The sequence below is a fragment of the Poecile atricapillus genome, chromosome 2 (genome assembly GCF_030490865.1).
Source record: "Poecile atricapillus isolate bPoeAtr1 chromosome 2, bPoeAtr1.hap1, whole genome shotgun sequence".
In the NCBI taxonomy this organism is placed as follows: domain Eukaryota; kingdom Metazoa; phylum Chordata; class Aves; order Passeriformes; family Paridae; genus Poecile; species Poecile atricapillus.
Genome location: NC_081250.1, coordinates 120,929,888 through 120,952,252, shown reverse-complemented (window position 1 = coordinate 120,952,252; position 22,365 = coordinate 120,929,888). Strand labels below are relative to the sequence as shown.

Sequence of the window (22,365 nt, the reverse complement as noted above, 5' to 3'; positions counted from 1 at the left end):
ACAGTTAAAACCATCTGGTAATGACCCTGGAAAACATGGCACAACTTCAAAATTGGCCCTACTTGGAGATGAGGCTTCAACCAGAAGACCTCAACAGGTCCCTTGAATCCTGAAGAAGGTTAAGATAGTGGAGTATTTTACATGGTTTTGAATTTCATTTTGGTTCTTTTTTTTTTTTTTAATTTTTTTTTTTCTTTTTTTTTTTGATTTTGAGTTAGGTATGTACTGTATAATGTATCAACAAAAATCTTATTGGTTTCATAAAGGCCATATTTAAATCCACTTGGGAAGGTTAATGAATAAATGGGGATTCAATTCCCCATAAAGGTGGGCAAAGTGATTCTATAGAGTAAATGCAGCTGCTCATGAAAAAGGCTTTGTGCACCAACAGCTGCGTTATATATAGCCCTCATGTCAGCAGGTGCACATAAACCATTCTTCCTTATGCATATAAGCTGCAGGTAGAGCTTTATAAGACAGCAGCCATACCTGAATGGCCTAGCAAGTCCATAAGCTACCAACAGTTTGCTTATAACCTTTCACCTTATGGAAAAATAACTTTACTCATTTGAAAACCAGTTAGAAACACACCTGCAAGTGCTAGTTTTACTCTGTTCACCAATTTTTAAAGAAATGTGGTACATAGAAAAGGTAAGAAAAGAGAGCATTGACAATATATGACTGTACTGACCAGGAAAACATGGCTGCATTCAGATTTTTAATTTTTCCTGTTAATTTAGGGGGGGGGGGCGCGGGGGGGGCAGGGAGAAAAAGTTATGAGAGGAAATTCTACCAAATCTCACTGAAAACTCAAAATAATTAAAAACTTCTCTCAGTGCTAATTTTCACACCAGGAAAGGTTTGCAAATCACAATGAATAATCAAATGAGTGTATAAAGTGATGTGAACAAAACAACAAGCAGCAGAAAGAAGGGGAAGAAAGTGACAACAAGAGGATGACAGGAAGCTTGTATTACTCTTGTTTAGAATGGATGAAGCTTTTGCTGAAAATCTAAGCCCACTCTAGTCAGCACAATGCAGCAGTGGTGACACTGGAGAAGTTTCAGAGAAGAGCTGTAATGCTAAATAAAATCTGCACTGAAGTGTGTTTATCAAATCTATTTTCCATCTGGGAGATGGTCCCTTCCCTTTAAAGAATAGTAGTTAGGAATAACATCGTTACTGGTCTTTGCATACAATGATACTTGTAACCAGGGCTTTGAGTTTTGGCCTTAGCTGATAAAATGTATTTGCTTATGAGTTAGAAGGAAGCTACTGACAAATTTCAGTGGATCTGAGCATCTGCATGTAGTTAAAATTTCCTCTCCCACAGAGTTTGACTAGGAAACTCAGCCACACAGGAGCCAGGGCTTTTTGTCAATGTTGATACTATAAACTCCATGTTATATGGGCTGCTTTTTGTGCTCCTACCACAGCAAGTTAAAAGATCTTCCTTGATTTTCCTGGTAGATTCAGGTATTGGTTTAATAAAGATTTTTGGTTATGTTAAAGTTAGCTGTCACCAAAAAAAAATTAAAAAAAAATTTAAAAAAAATATCAAGATTTCCTAAATAAATGCTGGAATTAAACTTACCTGTGCAATTCTGAATTGGACTGTTTATGGCCACAGAATTAGAGACATACTTTTTTTCTTCTTTTTCCCCCAGTGAACCACTGTTTCACTTTGCATCGGAGTACGAATCACAACTGTGAGGTAAATGAGATTATTGCCCATATAACTGTTGGCTTATTTGCTACAGAGATTTGCACAGATATGACAAATGGAGTCAGAGGAAAAGCTCGCTCTCTTAGGGTTTTGGTTGTTTTTTCCTTCTTTTTTTCCCCTCAAATAAAAGCTACTCTTACTTGATCTGTTATTTCAAGGTAATATTCTGTTCTGTCTGTTCTACAGAGAGAACACTCAATCTCTTTTTTGCCTGCCTGTGTATGGGCAGGGTGGAAGAGTTTCCTGAAGATGAAGTAATTTCTCTGCCAAATGCAGCTGATGGGGAGGGACAATGAGAAAGGTTGTCCTTCTCAGCTGCTGCAGCCCATCTTCTGAAGATGATGTCAAAAGTACTCCAGCTAAAACAGTGGCATTAATGTGGATTGGGTCTTTGGTTACTATCACATCAAAGCTCCAATTGAGCATATGAGAGTGACAATCCCTTCATCCCCATCTCTAATGAGGCTGAATTCAAATAGATTTCTGATGGCCATCCCTCTCCTTTCTAAGTTCTCTCAATAGCAGAAGAAAATACTGCAAGTTTCCAGCTAGTTGATTGCAAAGGCTTCTTTCTTTAACATGGGGGAGGAGAGTGGGAAAGAGTTTTCCTTTAATTTGTTTGCAGAAACAATTGAACTATTTTTGCCCAATGCAAGAAAATAGCTTAAAAAAAATGAAGTCAGACAAGTGTGGGAAATTGTATGCGGCACAGTAGGGCAAAATGTATCCATCAGAAAAACAAGGATTATTATAAAAAAAATATTTGACAAGCCTAATTGCAAGCAGAGCTAGATATACCACCAGAAACAATATATAATCTGCAGATAGCTAAAGAACAACTTGGGGCTGCACATCCAGGCTAGAATATGTCAAAAATAAGGACTGTTGCAGTGTAAAGTACGACTCGCCATTATCGATACTTGTGAAAACGTAAAGCTCTTCTTGTAAGATAGGATTTCTGCATCACGGATTGCTTCTTGAACTAAAGGGCAATGTTTAACAATCGCCCTCCCGCCCTTAACAAATTTTAACTCATGTATTCACTCCTCCAATCTGGGAAAGCCTGCATCTCAATCCTCTTGCTCCCATGAGTGAGATACAGCTGACATGATTTTCAGTACGTGTGTCTTTTTTTCTTTTTTTTTTTTTTTTTTTTTATTCCCGGAGGCAAAGAAAGGAAATAAGACTGTATCCCCCCGCCTCACTTCCCTGTTTTCGTGAATATGGGCCACCGAAAGCCGTAAGAGGGCTGACTGCTCCGGTCCCGCCTGAGAGCGGGGTTCCTCCAAGGACGGACGGCAAAGGGCCGGAGTCAAAGTCTCTCCCTCTCCCTCCGAGGGCGAAGGACCGTGTTTTTCCCTTCCCCTTTCTCCCCGGTTCGGGCGCCGAGGAGGAGGCTCCCGGGAGCGCTGCGCAGGGCTGCGAGCGGGGCGGCTGCCATTGTCCCTGCGGGCGGGGCGCCGAGCGGCCCCGCGCTCCGCCGAGCGGCAGCGCCGAGGGGCGGTGGCGGCCCCCGGACCGCGCCGCGCTGCCGCCCGCCCGGCCCGGCCTCCCCCCGCCCGGGGCCCGGCCGCCGCCGCCGTGCCGGGGGGCAGGGGGGAGTGACTTGTGCCTCCCCCTGCCTCCTCCCCGTCCAGCCCTCCTCTGGGTAGAAGGGGAGGAGGAGGAGGAGGAGGAGGGCGAGCGGTGGGAGGGTCTCCATTGAAATAAACAAGCAGGCAGTTATTAAAAAGGAACATGGCGGCCGCAGCCCCAGCTTCAGCTTCATCTTACAAAGCGAAGGTCAGCGCCGGCGGCAGCGGCGGGAGACGGCACTGACCCCGGTAACGGCTCCCGCACGGCCCCGGCGCGGCGGGGGGTGTGCCCGAGCCCCCCGCGCCCGCCCGGCCGCCCCGTGTAGCGCCGGGGGGACGCCCGGGGCCGCGCCGGTGCGCGGAGGGGCGGCGTTGGCGGGCGGCACCGCGGCCGCGGCGAGGCGGCTTCCCCCGCGCCGGCGGCGGGGGGGAGCGGGGCGGGGGCTGCGGCCCCTCCGTGGGGAGCCGAGGGACCGCGGGGCCGCCCCTTGCCGGGGCATCGTGCTCGCACCCCGGCTGCGGGCGGGCGGGGGGGGGGGGGGAGGTGGGCGCGCGGGGTTACTTCTCCGGGACGTCCTCCTGTTTCGGCGAGGGAGGGGGGTGGGGGGGGGGGATAGGGCACCCCACCCTGCCGGGCCGAGGGGGCCGGTTTCCTGCTCCCAGGCCAGGCGGAGGTCTGGTGCCGCCTCTCCGCGCCCCTGGCTGGGGGGGGGGGGGGGGGGAAGTGCGAGGAATCGGGAAGGCGAGGTGCTGATCTGGGGGTCAGGGACTGCCCTGGCCGCGCCGGGGGAAGATGGGTCAGCGGGGTGCGATTTTGAAGGGACTGTTCAGGACGTTCCCCCTCACCCCCACCACGCAGCGATAGCGAAACTTGAGGGAGGGTCTCTCCCCGATGACAAAAGGGGTGATTTGGGGAGCAGAGCGGCGCACGCCGCCTCCTCTTCCCCGGCTGACAACGACTCGGTGCGCAGCGGCGCGGGCCGCTCCGCGCTCCGGCCGCGGGGCCGAGCTGGCCGCCCCCCTTTCCACGCCGGGCAGGGACCGCGCCGCCCGGCGCTCTCTCCCCTTCCCCCTGCGCAGGGCGCCGAGCCGCCGCTCGGCGCTCTCAGGGGACGCGAGGGGAAGGAGGGGGCGAAGCGGGCAACTTCTCTTAACTTTCTGCGCGGGGGCTGTGCCTGCCCGTGCGCGCCGCGCAGCCGGGCCGGGCCGAGCCGCGGGGGCGGGCGGCGGGGCGTCGCAGCTGCGTGCGAGCGCAGCTCGGGGCGCCCGGCCGCCGCCTCCCCGCGGCCCGGGGAGGGGTGGGGGCCCGGCCGCCGCAGTGCCGTGTGTCTGCGTGTGTGCGCGGGGCGGGGAGCGGCGGCAGGAGGAGGGGGGAAGAGGGGAGCAGCCGGCCGGGCGCGGGGCCGGGGTCCCTGGGCGGGTGCCGCTCCGCTCCCTCCCGCTTCCCCGCAGCGGGCGGCGGCTGCAGGCGGGGCGCTCCGCGGCCGGCGGAGCCCCACGCGTGAGGCGCGGGGGAGGGGGGCGGAGGTGCCCGCCGCCTGCGCGGAGGGCGGGTGCGCGGCCCCTCCCCGCCTCCGCGGGGGGCGGTGTGTGCGCCGCCGCGGGCACCGCGCGGCTCGGAGGCTGCGGGGCCAGGCGTAACCGGAGCCGCGTCCCTCGCCTTCCTCGCCTCCCTCGCTGCCCCTCAGCTCCTTTGCCGCCGCTTGGGCCTGAGCGTTCCCCCAGCTCGGGGACCGCGCGCTGCTCTTGCCGGAGAGGGGCATTCAGGCCGTGTAGTTTGTGGGAAACCTGCTCGAGAGCCTGGCAGAAAAAGGTGGGGGTGAGGGAAATAAAAAAAAGCCCAAAAAACACAAACAAGGCAAGGAGGTTGCTGCTAGTCACTGGGAAGTCGTGATAGGTGTATATCACGATATATACTTAGTTTGAGTTAGCCTGTATACTTCGGTCTCAAGTGTGTGTATGTGGGACACTGTATAAATATACTTGTAATTTAGCCAGGAGAGTCTCCTTGTGAAAGGAGAACAGCCTGCTTGTTCGATAATAATAAATTGTTTGTATATTTCTTTCTTCTTTTATTTTTTTTTCTTTCTCGGAGTAGTAAGAAGCAGGTGAATAGGCTTTAGAACTCAACCCATAATGTTTAAGTATAATTTGAGCTAAGCATGTAGTACCTGGCTATGGCAGTTACAACAGAGCTCCATTGCCACTGTAAATAAGTAAGCATATAAGATTGCCAGTCTTTATACTTAAAGCATTTTTTTCATTGTTGTTCTGCCATTGTGGCAGTCATTTGGATTTTATCCTTTTGGGATTTTTATGTACTGAACTATAAAAAAAACCTCTAGTCAGTTAATTTCCTGGCTTCCAGTGGCAGTGTTAGGTCACCTGGTGGGCTCCTCTCATGGGGGAATCCTCTAGCAGTGCCCAAAGGGAGGGAGCTGCCAGTCCACTGTGTTGGGTGCTCTCTGAGAAATGACCATATTGTATACCATTTTTCATGTCATACCGAAACTGTTGCACTCCAAAGCAGAGATCTTGTTTGCTTAAACACAGCTTAGTGCGGATGGAAACTGGTTGTTTTATTTCACTTGGTGTAGGTATTGGTGCCTCCTACTTTTTTCCAGAACACTTGTTTGTTTACATCAGCAGTGGTGTCACAAATAGGATGTACCAGGTTTGCGTGTATCTCCACGTACACATGTGCATACAAACACATGTGGCCACTTGTGCATTTGTATCCCTTACTTTTGCATTTGTGGTGGTAGCTCTTTGGGGACTGGACGTAGAAGTTGGCTCTGTTGTGTCATACGGGATAAGGAAGGTTGTAAATTGCCCCCAAATGGTTAATCTGTAAATGTGAGAAGCTTAATGTTCATAGGAAATCTTGGTTATCTACAGTCTTGAAGAAAATACTTTGTCATGGACTCAAGCTTCAAAAACACTGAGTACAACTTTAAGAAGAAAAGTTCATTTTTTTTTAACATCATGCAATATTTTGGAGAATCACATTATTTTTAATATGTTTTTATCTTGATGGGCATTATGCAATAAATGCATGTAAAACGTGCTACAGTCACCTCATCTTTTTAGTCACTGTACTCTTTTATTTCACATAAAACCTGAAGATTTCTCAACTTTGTATTTTCTGAGGCTTGTGGTCTTTACTAGGGAGAGAATCCATGTCTGATGTGGTTCTTCAGTATCTCTGCAATGTCTGAAGGCACTTCTTTACTAAGTGTGTAAATTCCTCATCGTGTGTCCTGGTGGTGTCAGTGCTAAATTTGAAACTCAAGACATTTGAGGAAGGCATACTTTATTGCATCGAGAATGGTACTTTTGGAATTAATTTAAGATTTTAAACTGTAGTGTTATTTGAGAGAGAAAATAAAGGTTATTTCTGGAGAAAGCATTAGAAAATATAAGGGATTTATTGACATATATAGTCAGTAGTGTATTGCATTAAACCGAGACTCTGAAGTAAAAAATAATTACTTAAGAATAATGTTTGTGTTTTTATAATCATTTAGGGTGTAGCTTGCTCATTAGAATGCTGAAAGACTGTTGAAAGAGGCATGTAAACCGTCTGTAGTGTTGGCATTCCCAACTTTTCCTTCCATCCTCCAAAAAACCAGTAAGAGCTAGCCCATCTGCAGGGAGCCCAGATTTTGCAGCACGAAGAACAAAGTCAGTGAGCGAGCCAGCTGCTGCTACAATGCCCACTGTCTTCTGCTCCTTGCCTTTGTTGCTGATGTCAGTCTCATTGGCAAAATCTGGGCTTCTGTGCTCAGCTGGAGTTTCTCTAGCACCTGACACCAGAATTGCAGAGTCTTAAGAGGTCTAAGCCTTGAGGATGCTGTCAGTTCATTTGAAAGAAAAAGACAAACCAAAGACCACTACCAAATTTAAATATAAAGGTAACTCTCTTTGTCTGCCGAGCACTAATAGTTTGTGAATTGAAGAAAGAGAGCACTGCACTGAACTAAAACTGTTCTTGCCATGGTCAGTTCTTTGTACATTTGCTGTGGCAAACATAAATGTTAAACAATGCAGTTTGCATGCAAGTAGGTATATTTAACAAATTCCACACATTTCTTCAGTATTCTGATAGGCATTAAATGCTCAATATTCATTTATGGCCATGTTTGGTTTTAGAGGTCAGAGGTTAAATGTGTTGTTACTGTATATACTCGGCTGTGTGACACAGCATTTTAAACTTGGAGCAGGGTAACATTGATAATTACTTTATAGAAGGCATATAACAGCATCCATTCATCCACCCATTTTCTGCTGTTAGTTAACTTAGTTACAGACAGCTACTCTGGCAGGATCCCCTATTTTTATTTTTAAATGAGGTGAAGTTCACTGCACTACTTTATTTTTGTTAGTTGTTAAAACATTCTTATACTTCTGGCAGTAGATAATGACAAATTCTTCAATGTAATGCTGGGAGCAAGGGAGGCGGAGAGGGAGAAACAGGGAGGGATAGGAGGGGAAAAAACCCTCCTGAGCATATGGAGACATCCAGAAAAAGATGTGCATCGTCAGCTGTGATTCCATTGTGTGCTTGCAGACAGGATCTGAGCTCTTCTTCTCCTGGGAATTTAAACCTTACAGAAGTATTCTTTGGCTTTTACCCGTCAGGATAATGGAGCTTAGATAACATATATTTCATGTATTTATTGTAGATAATATTTTGATACTATTTTATGATTTCAGGGAATAAAATACAGTTGCCAAGACTCCTGCTCTGTGTTGGAATAGCATTTTAAACAGTCATATGTATTGCTGAAATGGCAACTTTGAGTAGTAGGAATAATTTCTAATATTACATCAGTGGTTACATATTACGAAGGCATCATACCAGTTCTACAGTTAATAGTTTGTCAGCAGTATTTACATTATGCAAACACTCCCTGTTTTAATGATTCACTACCATAGCCTTTTCAAAACATACCAAATAGAAATCTGACATGAGAAATGACAGGTTGTATAGTGTAATCAATTTACGGTACAGAATTAAAAAAAAACCAAACAACCCAGGGAATATTTTAGACATTTTTTAAGACAAAGCAATTTTGTCAGTGTTGTGAGTATTCAGAAATAGCATTTCTGTGATGGAAAAACGAGTGGAAGAAATTAATTTTCTTTCATTCAGTTCTGCATTTACCTATTACCTAGAACAGCCTTTCCTCTCCTGAGCATCTGGAATATTTTTGCAGATTTTATACAATTATTTTGAGATGATGAATAGTTTGAAAAATAGATGTTGAATGTGGTAGATTTGCTGCACTGCATTTTGTAACTGTTTATGATTTTTCAATCTTTTCTGTGGAAATTGCACGTTATTAAAATTAAAGACTAATGGAAATTTTATTTAAGAGTTTTATGGATATATAATGGAAACAGTTCCTATGGAAAATGTATCGTCATTGGAGTGCTTGACATCTTGAAGTTTGAAATTAGTTCATTAATTTAAATGTCTGAAGCTATACCGCAACATATTAACAATATGCACATTTTTTTCTTCTGCAGCTTCATCATTATGCTATTCCAAGTCTTGCATTTCCTTAAATGGCTTCCATAACAATCTCCCATTAATACAGTTTCTGACAGATATTATTTTTCCTTTGCTCTCATTTTAGCAGTTACAACTTATAGTAAATCTCACTCTTTCTGTATTTGTGCTCCCTTTACTTAGATATTCAGAAGCTTCTTTGGAATGTGCATTTGCTTTTTGCAGCTAACATGCAATGTCCTCCGTAAATCCTATTTACATTTTCTCTTTGTTTTTGAACTTCAAGAAGTTATTCTCTGTTCGGAAAGGAAAACTTGTATTTTGCCAGAATAGTCCACATTACATGGAAACCTTTATTGAATTAATGAAAGGGCAGAGAGTATAGGTGACAAATTAATTAAAATATCTACCAAATGTGTTGATTTATCTATAAATCTTAGGTAGTGTGGATCATAGGAGCTTCTATGAGGGGACACATTGAGAACATATATCTGCTGTAGTGTTGACTGAGAGTTGCTATTTTGATGCTTTTTTAGTGAGCTATGTAAGACATATTGTTGCTCTTGGGTAGGATTTATAGTGGGCATATCACAATTGGCTGCTTTATTGGCTGCCTCAGTGGAGAAGCCTGGGGTTGAAGAATGGGCATGGAAAGTGAAAGAACATTTTGCTTGTTAAGTCAGAATTATTATGGAATTTTACTCTTACTCTGCCTATGCTGTAATTCATCTGTGTGTGAACAGATTTAGTTTTTCATTGCTGTCAGTATTGATCTCTAATGAGCCTGGCCCATGGACTTTGAAGAAAATCACTCCAATTAAAAACAATGCAGTTTGTCACCTATTTGTACCTCATGGATTATGTAGGAGATACTAAACTGCATTTAAAAAGAAAACTTCTTGAGAATAAAGGAAAGTTTGCCTATGAATAAATTTGAGAGTATGTACTGACACTTTTGTTACACATATTTTCATGAACTTACAAATTCATCATATGCTTGTCTGATGGAATTAGAAATTAATAAAAAAACCAAAAACCCAAAATACCCAAAGCAACCCAAACCCTAAGAAAACACAAGGTCTTAAGTTTTAATACTTGCGAAACTGAGAGTTCTAGTATCATCTGGGCTACAGTGGAGATTATTTTTCGTCCTTCTGCTTACACCATGCTTTGAGTTCACAACATAGCTCTTGGCCCTTTCTTTTTACTCTTTCAAAATTATTGTCAGGACGTGCTGACCAACTTATATATTCTGAGAAATGTTGTGATTATTGTCAACTAATTTAACTTGCTATTCTCATTCAGATTTATACCTTGGTCTCCAGATACATGAACAATGTCCTTGTCCTGTTCTATCCATTTTCTGAAATAGATTCTTTGTGGAGGAGTATTGAGTGTATAGAAATAAATAAATAAATTCCAGATTTCAATTATATTCTCAAGGAGAAAAGCTCTTCTTCCAGTCTAAATATTTTTGTTTTTTCAAAAATTAAAATTTACAGCTAGAAATGTACTATTTTCTTTAAATGAGTCCAGAAGAGTTGTTGCCATTATCTTGGGTACAAAAAAATATTAACTTGTTGATACTTTACAGACTATAAAATGTAGCTCTAATAGCATAGTTTAAAGTTTTTTTTTATTTTAATTGCTTGCCAATTTTTGTTGCCATTTGCAGTGCAAACATACTTTTGCTTGTTTTGCTGTATTTTTTTAAGTGTTACTTTGAAACAAAGATACTGAATTTTTCATGAGGCCTCAAAATATTTTCTTGCTACAGTTTTGTGTGAAGCTAGTGATAACTGCGCGGTGGTGAGATCATTTTTGGATCCTTTTCTTAGTTTAAGAATGATGGAACTTGAAGACTGGATGTAGATGAGAAAAGCCTCACTAAGCTCACCAAGTTCACACTCACTAAGCTTGCATGTTTGATGATCTCTTCCAAGTATGTCTGGAAGTGGCAGTTCTCACTCCCTTTCACTTAACTGTAGTTTGTAGCATTGATGTTGTGTGTTTTGTTTTTATGGACCAAGGAGGTAAACGCATCTTAGGTACCTGAAGTAGAGACCAGAAAGGAAAGAAATGGACAAGTGGAAAATAAAGATGTAAAGTGTTCTGAAGTCAGAAGACAGACAGTACGTTATTCTGTTCCATATCAATTGTTTTTAGTTGAGGTTTTTTGACCTTTAAAACAGTTTTCTTCTACTCTTTGTGGGATGGAGGATTGGATGGTGGTGTTGGAAAATGGCAGGTGTGGCTGTGGTGTATTCCATTTTTATATCGTAGGTAATGTTGATAATTTGTGTATTATTCGAGGCAGTGACGTGCTCTACATGTGGGCCTTTGTGCATCACTGTTAACAGAGTTACGCTACTTTGAGACCTGGCTTCATACAAGAGTATGAACACCCTTGTGTTCTGAGGGTCATCCCAAGAAGCTCCTGATTCTTGTGGGATTGGGTGTAAATTTGCATAGGCATAGGGGGTAGTTGGCTTTTTCTTCAGCCTCCAGAATGACCTTGAGAAGGGAAGGCAAAGGACTAAGATAATTTCGTAGTCCATAACTTCATATTCATCACTTCTTTTCTTCACTGACAGTCTAGCTTAGAGAAATGTGTCAGAAACTAGATAGAACAGCTGTTCAGGTACATGAGTCTGTTGCTGGTTGCTTACAGCCAAGCAGCTCAAAGCTGGTTGCTTTCAGCAGTCAGGGAGCACAGAGCCTGTGTGAAACTAAGTCACACAGGCTTCTCACTGGCCTGAAAAAGCATGAGAAAGAATCCAAACAGTCCTTGGTAAAGGACAACAATCTTTGCAGGTGTTATTTAAGAAACAGTCAAGGGGTGGTGTTCCACTTAACCAATGATGGTGATGTGTTGCTTTAATGACCAATGAGAGTTTTACCTCTCGGACTTTCTTGAACATGTGCATAAAAGAAGATTAAGAGTAATAAACTTTGCTCTCTTGGACAATGAAGCTAAGGGAGTCAGTGTTGTGCTTATCACCATTCCTAATACAGTGCGATAGTTGCTCTATAATTCAAGAGGTTTTTTTTTGGGAAGAAAGATCTTATTAGTTGTGTTTTTGTGTTTTGAAGGTAGTGCTTCTACTGTGAAGCTATAATGCATTGTATTTGTTTTCAGACAACATTATTATCTAAAGTTTTATGAATAGAACAAATGAAAATCAGCAAAGCTTGTCTTTTCTAATGGGGCCTTGTGGACACTACTGCAATAGTTAGGATCCACATGGCTTGTGTACAGACTCCTTGAGCAGCTGTATTGGAGGCCACAGAGACCAGGAGGTGGGATTCAAAAATAGGGAGAAACAGCAGGAAAATAAAAGTGAACAGCCACATTAGTTGTCAAGAAACAAAATGGTAGTAGAGAGCTCATTCACTGGTGCACAGCAGGTAAAAGACAGGAGATGAGTGGGAAATGCTCCTGTTTGCACAGGCAGTGTCCTGTTTGCTGCTCTTCAGGGGAAGAGGTCTCCCCACTGTGGGCTGGGGCTGCCTGCAGCCCCCATCTGCTGCTGAGACTGTGGCTTCTCTTTGGTGGCTCTCGGAAATGCCAAAAGATTTAGTAGCTAGCTTACAGATTTTCTTCCAAGACAAGATGGTTTTTCTGTCAACAAGGACCCACTCAAAACCCTGAGTTTGTGATCCACAGAGCTTGTGTGCTTTTTGGGCATTCCTGAGGAAACAATGTATTCTTATCTTCTGTGTGTATATTTTATATAAGAATACTTCTTTGTTAGTGGTGCCCCTGAATAGTCTGTTACTGTAGTGGTATCCTGTCTGGCTGAAAGAATTTATGCAGAGTTTGTTTGAAGAAGGTTTTTATAAGATGGCAGAAATGACAAAGGAAGAGATTCTAAATTCTGTTACTCTAGAGGCATAATTAGTGTGTTGTGTCTTTTTTTGCTGATGACTCTTGCAGTATATCTTTCATTTTATTTGTGTTCTCATTTGCTTTATGTTCTGCCTTTTTGTTTGTCAGAATAGGGAAGTAGAAAACTTCTTTGGTAGTTTGCTTGGATACATTTGACATAAAGTGCTATTTGACCTACAGACAGAACTTCAGGTATAATATTTGTGTGGGCAGTGTCACACTCCTCCTCCCTTGAAGAAATTATTATATTAGGCCAATGTATGGCCTCTGTTCTATGGGACTCTACTGCTTTATGGGACTCCATATGAGTGAAAGGCTTTCTGTTCACTGATGCATGTCACTTGGGTCAGGAATATTGTAAGTGGAGGCTGAGAGGAGAAACATGCTTCTGTACATGCAACTTATAATAATAGTTGAAAGAACACCAATTTCTTCTTTTTAGAGATTTGAAACTAATGTGCTATCAAATCAAGCAGTAAACCAAAAAAGGAACCAAGCACTTTCAGAGTTCTCACAGATTCTTTAGTGAAAATAGAGGCTATGTACTGTGTAAGTTAATGTAAACATTTTAGCTGCTATCGCTGTGAATTTGCAGTAGGCAGCAGGTAGAAAGGAAGTCGTGTGACTGGAGTGATTGTGCAGCTGGAAGGGGGTTGTAGTTATGTCTGGAAAAACAGATAATGCTCTGCAAAGTTTGTGTTTCCTTCGTTGCTTAAACCAGCAGTGTGCTAAACATCATATTTTTGTTCTTCTGTGCCCATCTCCAAAAAAAAAAACCAAACTAATATTTTTCTCTCAAATTTGTTCCTAGCATGCTTGAGATGTATCTGAGTAGTGAGGCCCCCTGCATTCACAGCCCCTAGAAATCATTGTCTGCATCGCTGAGTCTTGGTGAGTTGTCTATATCCTATTGCATTTAATTGGATTGTGTTGCAGTTTTATCTTCTTCACTGGGGAGTTTGATGGGAGATGTCTTAAATTGATTGTGTGGATACGGCAGAACAAACCTTGCTTTTAAGTGAAGTGTGATACTGTACTCTGAGTGGAAATACTAATGTTTTAGAAGCTTTGAAAATAATGGTGAGACTGGTTATGGAAGCAGAGGGTCCTTGCTTTGGTGCCAGGACCAGGAATGTGGCTTTCTGCTGAGAAAGAATATGTTGATCCCTTCAGCCTTTCTCATTAGGTTTGTTTGATATTTTATACTGTAACTAAGGAATTGACATCTTTCAGATGTGCTGATTATGGTCTGTCTTATGGCAAAGGTTGAATATGAAATAATACAAGCTTTTCCATCCAACTCTGTGCACTAATAAATTACTTAAATTGAGGGTTGAAATTGGTATAATGACAATGATGACTTAAACTGCTTGTTGCTCAAGAATTACTGTCTGATGACTCCATCAGGCAGTGCTGTGCCTGTTTAACTCTGCTCTCAAGAAGGGATAATGCCACTGAGAATTAGAAAAAGAGACCCCTGCGGATTGTTTAAATGCAGACTAATAATAGTTTGGAAGTGCAGTAAAAAAAAGTAGAATATAAATGCTGTGGTTTTATTTTAGGTATGTTTGATATATCAGTATATTCACTCAGTATAAATCTTTTACAACAAATACGCATTTGAGATTTTATGTGAGAACTTTTTCAGTGTACTCATGAATAAATGTTGTCTTTTAACACATAGAGTGACTTATTAAGGTCAGAAATATGTATTTTTGAGGCTTGTACACTAAATATAGAGGTGGGAAATGAGCCTGCTGAAAGAGTTTTTAGTTGTTTGGGGGATGACTGTTTATAAAATGCCAACTAAATATGGGTAAAATTATGTATGCCCACATCAAGTATTATTTCCTCTTTTGTCAATGATGTTCAGCAGTTTTTGCAAACTAACAATGCTTTTCTTTAAACTTTCCTAATTTTCTAGCATCAGTGAATGGGAAACCAGGCTAAGCAATTTTCCAGTGCTTTTTTTTGTCTTTTCCCTTTTCAGTTCTGATAAAACACTCTGGAGTTCATTCTATTCCATGAAATTTGTAATTCTGGTTAATAATTTGTTTTTGTTTTATATTAACTTATATGCTTAACTAAATGCTTAGCCAGAGAGATTTTATTACTTGTTTACACTTATTACTTACACCATATTAATTATTTTTTATTTACAGTAGTCACCTGGACTACATAATCATAATGTGCTTTTGCAGGTCTTCTCAATAATGATCTGCTTTTGTAATCATTTAAGCAAATTGTTTAAAAAATTGCAAATATTGTTTTCCTAGTGAATAGCACTCAGAATGAGTTAGGTGTGTGTAATAAAGAGAAAAATGTCACTGCCAGGATTCTCTATAGAGAACATGAAATTTTGTTGTCAAGTTGATAGTATGTTTGTTTTCCGTTGTCTCAATTTCAATTTTCAGTTAAAAAACCAAATGCATTAGGGAAATACTAAAATAAAAAGCAATTTCCATATAATTGCTTGTGGTTTTTTCCTAATTAATTTATGTGGCAAAAAAACCCTCCTGTCTTTTCCTTAGTGTTGCTACATTCTGCACCAAAACTATAGATTTGGTTGATAGAGTGAGTGAAAATAATCTGGTAACTTCACAGATGCTGACAAAAATACAGTTGATGTATTTTGGGAAGTTCAAAACCTTTAATAAGAACAAATATGATGTGAATATTTGTATATGAAGTCTATGGTGATGACATTGAGGAATAAACCACTGTAAAAAAAAAAAGGGTGTAATGAAAGGATTTATAGAGCATGGGTGAAGCAGAGAGGTAGTTTTCACTCAAAATATTCTTTTGCTTTAAAGTGTGTGGCTATCTCTGTGTTCCTATTACAGTTCAGCAAAAGTAAGTTCCGTAAGACAAGGAATAGTTTAAAATATTGGTTCCATTGAATCCTTGGAAATTTTTCTATTGATTTTTGGGTGTCTAGGGCTGTTGTTATTTGACATACTTGCATGTTCACCTTCTCTGTTGCAAGATCAAAGAGCTGTAGCTGTTTGTTTTAACCAGTATACCCATCTAAAATTATACTAGTGTTGGAAGAATACATCAGTTAGAGCGTCATTTAAGAAATCCAGATCTTGGCTTTTAGCTAATGTTGCTTGTGGAATTACAGATGTTGGTTTTGACTGTATGTTGTGAGACTGTACCACGACTGACTGAAATTGTGCACATTCAGCTTGCCTATCACTGTATCAAGTTTTTGGAAAATGAAACTACTAGTTAAAGCTTATTTGGTCTATTTTTCATGTTAGTTGAGGTAGTGGGAAGCAGCTGCAGGGGATGCAATTAGAATGATAGTAAGTTTAGACTTGCAAAAAACCCAAACAGATAAAAAAAATCTATTTTAATTTCCAGTCTAAAAGTTACCAGTCAGAAAGCATTTTTTTTAAATATTTCTCTCCTTTTTTCATGAAGTGGTTTGCTTTGTAAGGAATATTTCTTAGCAAAAAGAACATAGATTAGAGAAATCTCAGTTTTCTGTCACTCTTGATCTGGAGAGTCTGTTTCCATCTAACTTTGTAGTGATTTCATTGTCGTTTCTGTTGTAGTTAGTGTCAAGTGTGATAGAAAATATTTGTGTGTCTATTCATTCTGAGTTATAGTGCTCGTTGTTTACAGCTGTAGTAGATACAGAAAATTCTGACAAATGTCTCATTTTTGACTGTGTTCTCCCAATACATGTTTGTGTAAAGGGAATGCTGTCAGAAAATAAAGTGCAATACTGAAAATAAAACTGCCTTATATCGAAACAAGTTTTAAGAGCCTTGGGTGTTAATTTAAGGATGCAAATGAGGAACTTATCTTACTACCTTCATAGATTCCAAGTATCAGACCTGAATAAGGCAGAGCTCACTTCTGTCAGCTTGCAAAGCAGGGTTGGAATGGTGAATACCTAGAATTCTGGAGTCAGTTCAGAGCACCCTAAATCCCACAGAAGCTGTGTTTCTGAGATTGATGAAGTAAAATACAGGTATGTGTAATCTTTAATAAATCTGGTCTGCTTTGTGAGGGATACTTAATCTGTGTTGAATTGGTTTGTGATAAATAAAGGGAATGTGTTTTCATTGCTAGACCTCAAAACCGTGGAGTTGCATTTTGCATGAAATGTGATAAGATTATTCTGTGTTCAGTCACTGCTGTTCAGTAGTGACATTAGTTAACATGAATTGCCTATGAAGATGCTTGTAAAAGTGGATGCTTGATTATGGTGAATTTAATGTAATCAGCGTCAAAATGATACTCCTAATCTGAGAGTGAAGTTCTGTGTGGGTGGTACAATGAGAAGTGAAGTATTAGGAAATGAGCATCTATTGAGATTTATACAATTGCACCCTAAAAGCCTTTTTCTCCTAAAATTGGAACTAGGAGTTTATGAAAATCATTATTTTGTGGTAAAGTTGAAATTTACACTAATGGCATATATTGCATTTCTTTCCTTTAAATTTTATGAAAATCTAGGTGCTGTAGAGAGAAATCTTACACTTGCAATTAGGAGAACAAGATTTGTATGTGGTGAAAGTACTTATAAAGTACTTTCGTAGTTTTGAGGCCACAGTATTCAAATTCATTGTAAAGCTGGATTAAACTATTCTTATATATATAAAACTCATTAACTACTGTAAATGGATTTAAATGGAGTGCTCTGTCAGTGAACTTTTTACTGCATTGATGGAACCAAACTTAATATATATCCAGGACTGTTGAAAATGCTCATTCAATTGATTGAAGCTTGCCTTTTGTATGTAGTTATATCCTGGAAGATTATTTTGAACATTGCAGTTTCAGTGAGATAAATAAAAAATATTTAGGAAATGGGATTGCTAACTTGATTTTATTCACTTCTTAAATATTGGTTTTGACTTTGTAATGGACTTTGCTAAGATTTTTCATTTCTTACCTTGATAGGAACCTTTTTATATGGACAAAGTTATACTGTATTAGCATTAGCAGAAGAAATAGCTGTCATTATCTTCTGTGGAAAATCAATGTATATTTTATATATTGATTGATGACATTGTATCACCAGTATTGGAGCCTAGGAATTCTAGAGGGGTCAAGAACAGGACAACTGAGCACTTGCATCATCAAAGAAGATGAGATGCATTTACTTGGGCAGATTTTCCTCTGGGCCTGCCTTTAGTCCCTGAATTGGGAAGAGTGAAATATTTACACGGCTTGGCTCTTGACAGTAAATAGTATTAATTAAATACAGGGCTTGGAAATGACAATGTATTTCAGATGAAGGCCAGTAGATTTTGCCTTGGCTTTCTGGAAATTGAATTCCAGTAGTCTGTTTATTTGACAGCATTATACTACAATACTTTGAGGTTCATGGATATTTGCGTACATTGAAGTGGGTGAGTTTTTCTAATACCACAATGTGGGGATGTTAGGCTCAGAAGACTTATCTGCTGTGATGCTAAGAAAATTTGTAGATGATTATAATATAAAGTGTTGTACAATGTGCAACATTGTAATGACATGTAATGGTATGATTAATTTGCTTTTATATTAACTGAGCTGGCAAGAAATTTCAGGTTTTCTTTTTAAAACAAACTTTGTATGTTGAAAAATTCAGATGAAAGGTCCTAGATAAGTCACAGAAGTTCAGTATTATGAAAATGATTTCATTAATGAAATATTGGTAAATATTACAGTATCATTGTTCAGCGCTCTAACTACTCAAATATGTTAGAGAAACCTCCTCTAGTCACCTCACCACAACCAAAAAAGGGTACTGACACTTTTCTGTACACAGTATTTGCCAGTGTGTAAATGTGTTGCTAAAACTCTGCAACTGTGGCCAGGATAAATGAAGAATATGCTCTGTTCTCCTATTCCAACATCTGTTTTTAAGGTCCAGATTTTTGCCTTTTTTTCATTATCAGTACTTTTCTTCCTTCAGTAATCCCAAATCAATACACTACAGCATTCTCTATACACTAAACTCTGTATATTTCAAAATGACAATAGGCAAACTAGGAATATTTAAAATTAGAACTGAGAAAAGAATTAGTTTTATAGTAGGTACTGCAATTTGGTTTTTCCTTGAGGGAAGCTGTAGTAGTGTCAGGAGGAGTTAAAATGCTTCTATTCATTTTTTTTTCAACATGTTTTTCTTAGCTTATATTTGAATGTTTTCACTTAAACCTTAAAATATTATCCTTACAAATAACACGTAGAATTGAAGATCTCTTTTTGCCTTGGATTCCTTTGTCCATCAATCTGTAGGTACCTATTTTACTGCTTTAAGAGTGAGATACCCCCTACATTTCTTTCTTCAGGTTGTGAGCTTGAAACTACTGTGTGGTGACACAGTTTAATAGTATTTTAAAATGGGATAAACCATCAACATTTCTCTAAAAGTAGATGGCCAACACATGAAATTTCACTTGGGTTAATTTTTATGGACTTTCAGTTTTCAGTTGTGGTTTTTTGCTTGGCTTCTCTTCACAGATCCTGGTTAACTGTGTTTTTATTGCTTAGTCCTGCGGAACAGACTCATGTAAAGCTTTTTCTGTCTCGAGTTACAGTATGTAACTTCCAGAATGTATCCTGTGATGGAATAGGGTTTATCTGCAACTAATGGTACATGGAGCTTGATGCATGACTACTGATGTTTAAAATATTCTTTGTCCCTGACTGTGATTTTAGTCTTTCCTTCCTCATGAGCTTACTCTTTGGTCAGTGTCCAAGTTCTAGGCTCTTGATCAGCTGTATTGGGTTTGCATGCTCAAGCTTTGGTAATGGGTAGATTCTTTGAGAAGCTGCCAGAAGCTGCCAGAAGCTTCCTCTCTGTCCAGCAGAGCCAGTCCCTGTCAGTGCCAAGACAGACCTGGTACTGGTCAAGGCTGGGCCAATTAGGAATGGTGGTGACGCCTCTGAGATAACATTTAAGAAAAAAAAAAGCTCTTGCACAGTTCTAACTGCGCGCAGAGAAGAGCAGGGTGGGAATATGTGAGAGGAACAACTCTGCAGACACCATGGTCAGCACAGAAGGAGGGGGAGGTGTGCTCCAGGCACCAGAGCTGGGATTCCTCTGCAGCCCATGGGGATGGCCAAGGTGAAGCAGCTCTGCCCCTACAGCCCATGAAGGTCCATGGGGATGTAAGAGATCTGACTGCAGCCTGTGGAGGAACCCCACACTGGAGCAGGTGGATACGTGAGAGGAGGCTGTGTCAATATGGGAGGCCCATGCTGGAGCAGGGTCCTGGCAGGGACCTGCAGACCTATGGAGACAGGGGCCCATGCTAGAGCACGTTTTTGGTAGGACTTGTTACCCTGTGGAGGACTCACAGGGGACCCATCTCTCCTTGAAGGACTGCACCCCTTGGAAGAGTGACCCACACTACAGCAGTTTGGGGAAGACTATGGGATGGACTCAGATTGCAGCAGTTTGTAGAGAACTGTTGCTCCTGAGATGGACTCCCTTTAGAGAAGTTAGTGGAGAACTGTCTCCAATGGGAGGGACCCCATGTTAGAGTAGGGGAAGAACTCCTCTCCCGAAGTAGTGGCAGAAACAATGGGTGATGACCTGACCATGACCCCCTTTCCCTCTTTTCCTGCAGTGGTGGGGGAGAAGGCAGAGCTGGGAAGGAAGGAGGGGTGAAGGAATGGTGTTTTAAGGCTTTATTTTACTTCTCATTATCCTTCTCTGATTTTGTTAGCAATAAATTAGCAATTTATATCTCTGATTCTCTGTTAGCAATTAATATCTCTGATTCTAACCTGGTGGTGTTTAGTGTCTGGTCCTTCCCGGTTCTTATCTGAACTCATGAACTCATTGTTATACTTCATTTCCTCTGTCCATCTGCAGAAAGGAGTAAGAGAGAGGTCTTTGGTGGGTGTCTGGCATCTGACCACGGTCAAGCCACTACAGCAACATTTAAATACTTGAGGAACCAATACCAGCACACCAAATTGTATAACACTATTGTTGCCACACTTGAAATATACTCAATACAAACCTATGGAAGCCAAAAAAACCCCAAACCCAAACTACCCTAAACCAGGCCATCTTATATGATGCTGCTATTCCACCACTGTCATACCCTAACCATGCTGCCGCCGCTACTATAGACCACAGGGTATATGCCACAACTGCAATGGTTAAATAGATTTGTTCTATTAATTTTCCAATTAATTTTCCAATTTTACCAAGCCTTAGTTGCTTGGTGCCAAATATGCTTTGTATATAGCACATATGTTTCACAATAGTATGTATTTATTTTTGAATACAGGCATGGAACCATGCATATGGTGCTCCGGTCCTGTTTTAGGTACTGTGGGCACTTAAAGAAGGAAAAAGCCCTAACTGCCTGCTGTGCTTAACTTGATTCCAGTAACAGTAGTTATCAAAGTTACCTCTTACTTACCCATCCTCTTATTTGCTTCATCACTTGCTTTCTGAGCTGTTTCCTTCCACCCCCAGCTTCCAGGAAAATGGTTTTGTGGTCTCCTGATAGAATCTCTTAAAGCTTTGGGATAGTCCCGTGTTTTGTGACAATTTGATCAATGGTTGTGAGACTCTTTCTAGAGAGTTAGACTTAGTTGTGTGTGTGCATTTTGAGGGGGAATTGCTTATTGAAAATTTATTTATGGCTAGCTTAAAGCTGTTAATGAGTTGGCTGGAATTTTGTAAGTAGCTTCATTGAGGAAGGGGGAAAAAGTCCCTGCTAATCAGAAATGCTATAATAGCTCACTTAGGAAATTCTGAAATTAAGAGTTTTGGATGTCAGGGCTAGAGTCACAGCGAGGCTCAACAGTCAGTAAGCCACAGGGGGAAGTCACTTGCATGGCTGTGGGTACAGCCTGAGTGGGAGCTGTTGCAGGGCACAAGGAGAGGGTTCTTGCAGGGCCACCATCTCAGTGGCACAGCCTGTGCCCTGGGCAGAGGGACAGCTGATGGGTCAGATGGCTCCCTGCTTCCTGGCCTCTGCTCTCACTCCCCGGCTGCTCCTGGGCCCAGGGTGGCCCTGCCTCTCCCCACTGTGCCAAGCTGGGGACAGGCAGGTTGCCAGTGTTTTACAGCTGTGGCCAAGAGTGCCACCCACTTCACCCGGGATGAGTGCAGGAGCTGTGCCTGCAATTGCACCAGCAGGCCTGGACACTGGGGATACACCCATCTTTGCTGAAGCTGGGAGAGGCTGGAGGGTGGCTAGCAGCCTGCCTCCGCCTTCCAAACACTGGGATGCGGGTGCACAGCAAGATGGAGGAGGGAATCACGCTGCTCCTCATTCAGAGCAGAGGTTTGCTTCGGGTCTTCTGCTTCTTAGGAGATGGCTGCGGTCTCTGGGCTGCTCAGTGTTTCTGAGTAGAGCTTTGCTGCCTCTGGAATAGCTCTGCTTTTTATTGGTGTGTAAATACTTGGTCAGAGAACTGATCTTCCTATGCTGGAGGTGAGCATTGTATCTGTTTCATGTGTCCTAGAGTAAAGGACAGTAATTTCTTCTCTTGCCTACTTTTATAGATGTAATTTATTTATCTGCTGCCCATAAGGTTTTCTTCTCAGACAAGGTACTGCAAAGGAAGCTAAGGTATACATTCACAGATATATTTAGCAATTACATCCCCTTGTGGATGTTCTTAATGCTTTGAATAGCTTACCCTACTTCGACATGAAGTAAGCTATCTGAAACAAGGGCATTTT

At 41.6% G+C, this 22,365-nt stretch overlaps 1 protein-coding gene across 6 annotated transcripts in view; it reads left to right on the top strand.

The window, feature by feature from the left end:
- Positions 1 to 3,383: 3,383 nt before the first annotated feature.
- NCOA2 (nuclear receptor coactivator 2) overlaps positions 3,384 to 22,365 on the top strand; it is a 184,580-nt gene continuing 165,598 nt past the window's right edge. Inside the window, exons 1-3 of one of the 6 annotated variants that reach the window (XM_058830791.1) lie at positions 3,384 to 3,508; positions 13,516 to 13,595; positions 16,534 to 16,686. The gene's annotated coding sequence lies outside the window, so the exon portion shown is untranslated. Of the gene's footprint in view, positions 3,550 to 13,515; positions 13,596 to 16,533; positions 16,687 to 22,365 lie in introns of all 6 variants that reach the window. The other 5 variants (XM_058830790.1, XM_058830789.1, XM_058830788.1 and 2 more) reach the window with 5 other exon arrangements.